Raw genomic sequence first — 6,574 nt, forward strand, 5'->3', positions numbered from 1 at the left:
AGATTTGCGGGTCTTGTCTTTTTCTTGCAGGACCCTGTAGGTTACGGTACTAAATTAGTTTTAATCATTAAATCACCAACACAGCGTCTTGTCTCCATTGGCAACACGCACAATTTGTGTCGATTGCAAGTGACGTCGCAGGTATCGGAGAGTGAAAGTGGCGATCGCAAGTGACTTCGTAATTTAGTTTCTTTTTTCTTGTCTTCACCACCTGGCTACTGTTGTAAAATGTTGAGAGATTCAAACAAAAAGAATAAATAAATAGAACAAAATAAAAAAAAATTAAGACTGCAAGTGATGTCGCTAGCGGAAGTGCAAGTGTCTGAGAGTGCAAGCCTGAGAGTGCAAGTGCAAGGCTGCAGCCAGACCCTTTTGCATCAGTCATGCTGTTACTCTCAAGTTGTTCTATCTAAAGAAGTTGCATTAGGAAAAACGGTTAAAGAAGCATTATCTTACATCACACAGTATGAAACTAAAGCACTATGGTCTCATTTAGCTTTTTTTTTTTTTTGTATAAACACAAAGACTGAACATGAAGCCACACATATACTTGCACCAAATATTTATGCATTTCTGTAAACCTGAGAGCTTTAAGGTTTACAGCGTTGCACTCAGGTTATGTACATATGTACATTATGTACAAACAGATTTGTAACGATTTCTGGACGCGTTGGAGTGGATCGTAATGTGGAGAAAACCCAGGCTAGTGATGCACTTCATCTCACCGATGTGCCACGCTTAAAACTTGCAAGCGTTAATCGTTTTCTGAAGAGTTGTGCGTAAATTGTGCGTAATTGTGCTCTCGCCATTTACTGACGAACCGCTGTGCCTTTTTTTATTGGCTAAAGCTCAGCGAAAGGAAAGCAATGCATGCTCTTCTCGGGGAAACTGTGCTTCAGTCGACACCTGTGGAATGCTCGTCATCTGTGCGTAAAGTCGAGTAATTCTACCAAAGTGCGCGCTGTCTGTCCATCAGTCACGAGAGCAAACATTAGTCACTTTTACATAACTGATGTAGAGATTCTCTTCAGTGACATTAATTTAGCTCTAAATGTGATTAGATTGTAATCATAAGCAGGAATGGAAACTTACCCTTCCGGCTCGCAGTAAATTCCGGGCAGGAATTGATCTCCACAGATCTAATGTTCACTTCGAGAGAACTGGACGCTGACTGACGATTTACTGCTCTGAAGAGTCTCAGGAGTGTCTCATGAATGTCTCATGGTCGGACCCACACACAGAGACAGAGAGAGAGAGAATGAAGGAAGGAAGGAGAGAGAAATCCATTCTTCATATACTATGCTTTTTTTTTTCTTTTTCTTTTTTACAATGGCCTTTGTATGGCTATTTATTTAAACATTTACCTAATTAGTTGTTCCTAGCCACAAAAAAAAAGCGAAAAGAAAAGACAGACCTTTTCAAAATGATGTCAAATAATATTTATAAATCTCTCTCTTTATGTCAACTTTTTTTATTTCAATTGGAAATTAGATAAATGATGACAAAATGTTAATACCATCCCTTTAAAAAACTATCCCTTTAGAATATTTTGGCAGTATGCTCGTTACAAATACGCACATCTAATGCACAAGTGTGTTTTCCCCCCAAATACATATCATATAAAGTCATGTACTGTAACTGTGAAATAATGACACCTCATGGCTTGTGATGTTCCTTTGGAAGCGTCTGCTCAATGAATAAACGTAAATAAATGTCATTCTGGTATTTAGTCCTGAAAAGAGACCTACATTTTCTTTATGAAAAATGTAATTTCTGACCGTAATACGGTACTATTTTAAGTGAGAGCAAAAGAGCAAAGGCTTCAGGGGCTATGTTGAACTAATGAAAGTGTGGCTGAATTCCTAAATGATGAAACAACAGAAAAATCCGGCGATGAAGGAGGACAGGTCTCACTCTGCTGGCCATTAATCTGTGGCTTGAGCACAGCTTGTGTTATATAGCAGCAGCGCCAGGGCTAATGAACTGGATGTGTCTCTTGAAATTAAATGTCTCATCAGTCACGCATACTTGTGTCTTGATTGTACAACCTTCATTCAAGAGCCAGAGACTGGCAGCCTAACTACCTCTACTATGTGTTAAGGAAATAGGACCTTATTACAAGTCAGTGAACCAAATAACACTACAATTTGTGTGTGTTTTCAAGAGCATATAAGAGCCATAATAATGTGTGGCTGAATTCCTAAATGATGAAACAACAGAAAAATCCGGCGATGAAGGAGGACACGTCTCACTCTGCTGGCCATTAATCTGTGGCTTGAGCACAGTTTGTGTTATATAGCAGCAGCGCCAGGGCTAATGAACTGGATGTGTCTCTTGAAATTAAATGTCTCATCAGTCACGCATACTTGTGTCTTGATTGTACAACCTTCATTCAAGAGCCAGAGACTGGCAGCCTAACTACCTCTACTATGTGTTAAGGAAATAGGACCTTATTACAAGTCAGTGAACCAAATAACACTACAATTTGTGTGTGTTTTCAAGAGCATATAAGAGCCATAATAATGAGCTCTGATGCTTGTTCACATCCTAGAGCGAGTACATCATATCATCATAAAGCAAACATGGGATCATACTTATATGTTGGTGGTCTTATTTTGCATTGATTCTTTAGGGAAGTTTTTTTTTTTTTTTTAAATGTACCCTTTATAATAAGTTTACAGTAACAATACTTATAATTACATTTATAGTTATAGTTAATTCATAGTTTATAAATGGTAGTCTGTACATAGTTACATTAATAGCTTATATACAAATAGTGAGTTTTTCCTTCAATGTCACGGTGATTAACAAGTTATTGTTTATCTCATATGTAGATGTTTTTAAACCTTTATTAACCTGTTCCAAACCAAAATGATGTAGGCTACAGTATTTTAAGTGATTTAATCCTACCTTTATTAGACATTAATTGCATAAATGCATGAATGTGTCACGGAATACTTGGGGAAACAAAATAAGATCTAAGTGCACTTTATTTTCCAGACGAGATCCGAAAATCAGAGCAACATGCAAAAACACAAAGTAATGTGAAATACTGCAGCAACAAAAGACTGGGTGAGCATGGTATAAATAATGAGCTAATGAGTCAATGACATACAGCTGGTGGCAGTAAAAATCATGAGTGCAAGGGGTGATGGGAAATGAAGTCCAAAACAAACCAATAGTGAACAAAAGCGTACCCTCTAGTGGCTATCACAGGCACACCAGCTGATGGCTGTGACAGAATGTGTATCAGTTCACTTTATACATTAGCATTTCTTTACATTTCTTTAGTATTAATAACTTTTTAAGTTTTTCTACAATTTTTTCTACTATCTTTTTTTTTTCTATATTAACAATGCTTTATAGATAGATTTTTTTTAAAATGTTTGGATAGATGATGAAATGTACAAAATTGTACATTAACAATATTTTTAGTTACAATATGAGCCGCTCACATGTACATGAATGCTCTGTGAAGTCCTTTTCACAGAAACTAACAGGCGACTAAAACGTATCCCACTTGTCCCAGAAGTAAGAAGTGTTTTGAATGGTATTTCACATTGATTTTGTTTCAGGTTGAAATGGTTTCTTTTGTGTTTTCATAAATAAACTAAAAGGATAAATTTAGATGCATGCCTCTGTTCTTTCTGTCTCCTCATCCTCCACATGACAGATGTCTATCACAGCCCTTGAATTAGTACTTCAGTTCTCCTTTCATTGTGCTTACATTGCTGCTTTCATTGTGTTGCTCAGGAATTGATGACCCTCCTGCATCCCCAGCTCCTCCTCTTATCAGCAGTCGGGACTGGAATTCAGATAGGGGCTAAGCACTGCAGCTGAGCAGGCACCTTTTTAAATTTTTTTATTTGTAGACTTCTTCTGCTGTTGTGGCTCTTGAGTCTATGGCAACCCACAGAGCCACTTGTGGAACAGTTGTGAAATTTAGCATGCAGATAAAAAGACAATCTGAACATTAACCACAGCAAATTTGGGACTTCTACCCCAAACCCTGTAGTGTCACCAACTTCCCAAATTTGTGCTTTTGTTTGAACCATAAGGAAAATTTTTAACCATAAGGAAACTGCAAAACATTTGACAAACAGCACACTGTCATGAGGATATCTCTCCACAATGCTTTAGAGTATTAAGATGGAACTTACTACTTGTTATCGCAAACATAACTTAAAAGCACTTCAATCATGACAACTCTCTGAAGATTTTAGTATGGTGATGGATATGACAATGTTAATGTATTTGGTCTCGGTGGAATAGATCTGCTACGCTGCTGCTGCTGCTGAATTGCTGCTGCTGTTGGCTATTGCTGTAGTTGTAGATTATTGCTGCTGCTGCAAGCAAGTTAAGGGAAGTTTGTGAGTGTGTATCTAAAAGCGAAGTGGAACGCAGCCTAAGTCAGCTTTAACATTAACAACAATTGTCTTTTAGGCTTGTATCTGATGTACTGATTTGGTGGATGTAGATTATGTTACAAAACAAAGTATGTGTGTTCGGCACAATACCTTGAAGTTACTCAAAAAGTTTCAGGTCAGCGAACCTTGTCGTCAAAAACTATGAACTTCCAAAAACTGCTAATAGCTTGCAATTTTTTGTTGTTGTAAAATTATAAGGAAACAAGTCTTGAAAGATTGATTTTCAACAAATTTGAATCAAGTCATCTTTAGCAAAAAATATGGACTTTGTGATGATAATCGTTAGCATTAATGAATTTGATGACGTGATGCCAAACTGAACCCGAGGCTGTATTTCTGCAATGCTTTGACATTTATCTGTATTTTCTGTATTTGACATTTGCTGCTTGCAGCTAATTTTTTTTTTTCAGTTTAACCGGGGGTTATATGACTGCATGGCTGCATGGATGGGACTTCTTGCAGAACCATAAGGCCAATCTACACTGTATGCTAATTATCTTTGATGGTAGCAGTCCTGACTAAAATAAGCAGTTTCCAAGCAGATATGGGAAATAAAAATTGAGAAATGAACATGTCATATTCTGAGGTGTAAAACGCACACAACAACTGTGTAGTAGAGTACTTGTGCAGACTCACAAAATCAAATTGAAACCAAAATAGATTTCACACAGGGACAGAAACCTTTTCCCCACAGGAAGCCATTCTCTTGTTCTGTTAATAGGAAAGTGCATGAATAAAATGGAATGAAATAATCACATGACTCTGTGTAACTAGCCATAGTCCAATGCTGGCACAGAGAAAGGTCACCATTAAAAGAGTTTGCATGCAAATATGTAGGTCTTGAACTTTCACACAAAAGCAGACACCAAAACAAAAATCATAAGAATAATTAACCTCCTCTTCTACAATTCTATATCCAAATAAGCAGTGATGGGCAGTAGCGTTGCTACAAGTAGTGACGCTACTAGCTTAACTACATTTCTCAGTAGCGTGGTGGTAGCTTCGTTGTTTTCTTAATCAAACAGCTTTTCAGTAGCGAAGCTCTGTTTTTGATCAAGTAGAGCGGTAACATCAACAAAAGCTACATTTTTCAAAGCATTCTGAAGCTCAAGCTCAAATCGGAAATATAACTGCTATGGATCACTGATTGGCCAACAGCAAACATTTATTTTGCCTATAAGTCACAATATGAGGTAAATCCAGCCCTGTACATGATACTGGTTTTTGTTGCCAAATTGGTTTGGAACAGTTGTTGAATAAACAATTAAACTGAACTATTATGCCGGCCAATCTGCTTGACTGACAGTTTTATTGATCACTGAGAGAGCATTGACTTGGTATGATGTTAAAAAATATTAAAAAAAAATAGCTTAGATGCAGTAAACTAATTTTGCCATGTTGCTGTAGCTTAGCTTGCTATATTTCCCGGGGCTGCTGTAGCTTTAGTGTAGTGAAGCTTAATTTAATGATGAGTAACTGTTAGCTTAGCTCACTACATTTTCCAAGTAGCTTGCCCAACACTATATATATACAGGTTCGCTACAGTTCTCTTACTTGCAACCTGAGAAAATTACAAAGCAGAGGTTTGTCTTACGTTTACTGCTTAATTGGTTCAGCAGCGGATATTTCAGCGGATAGAAGACCTTGTTTGTACTTGCGTTTTGGGTGACAGCTGAAGTAACACGGCGAAAAGCGAAGAAGCAAGCAAGCGAGCGAGTCTGTCTTGCATTGGGTTTTTGATCCGCGGCATAAGTCCGTCCCACGGCGCGATCTTCCAATCGACTTCTTGCAAGGCGGAGCATGCATACATTAACATGAGGCTTCAATTTATCATGTGGACAAATATCTTTGCGGAGATTTGTTTGATACTTCTATGAAGTTTATTAATGCGAGTATTTTACAGACTTCCCACTTTTTCATTCAGACCGCTGTTCTGAACACTAAACTTCACATATTAAAGGGGTCATATGATGCGATTTCAATGTTTCCTTTCTCCTTGGAGTGTTACAAGCTCTTGGTGCATAAGATCTGTAAAGTTGCAAAGACTAAAGTCTCAAATCCAAAGAGATATTCTTTATAAAGGTTAAGAGTCAGCCACACATACCTAAAATGGCTCCTTCTAACACGCCCCCACATATCTACATCAC

The 6,574-nt window shown here is 37.6% G+C and overlaps 1 protein-coding gene across 1 annotated transcript in view; it reads right to left on the bottom strand.

Moving 5' to 3' along the window:
* LOC107697554 (histamine H1 receptor-like) overlaps positions 1–1,171 on the bottom strand; it is a 4,161-nt gene extending 2,990 nt beyond the window's left edge. The window contains exon 1 of the mRNA XM_016498350.1: positions 1,093–1,171. The gene's annotated coding sequence lies outside the window, so the exon portion shown is untranslated. The remainder of the gene's footprint in view (positions 1–1,092) is intronic.
* Between the last annotated feature and the right edge of the window lie 5,403 nt (positions 1,172–6,574).

Source organism: Sinocyclocheilus anshuiensis, unplaced genomic scaffold (genome assembly GCF_001515605.1).
Source record: "Sinocyclocheilus anshuiensis isolate Anshui unplaced genomic scaffold, SAMN03320099.WGS_v1.1 scaffold1320, whole genome shotgun sequence".
Lineage (NCBI taxonomy): Eukaryota > Metazoa > Chordata > Actinopteri > Cypriniformes > Cyprinidae > Sinocyclocheilus > Sinocyclocheilus anshuiensis.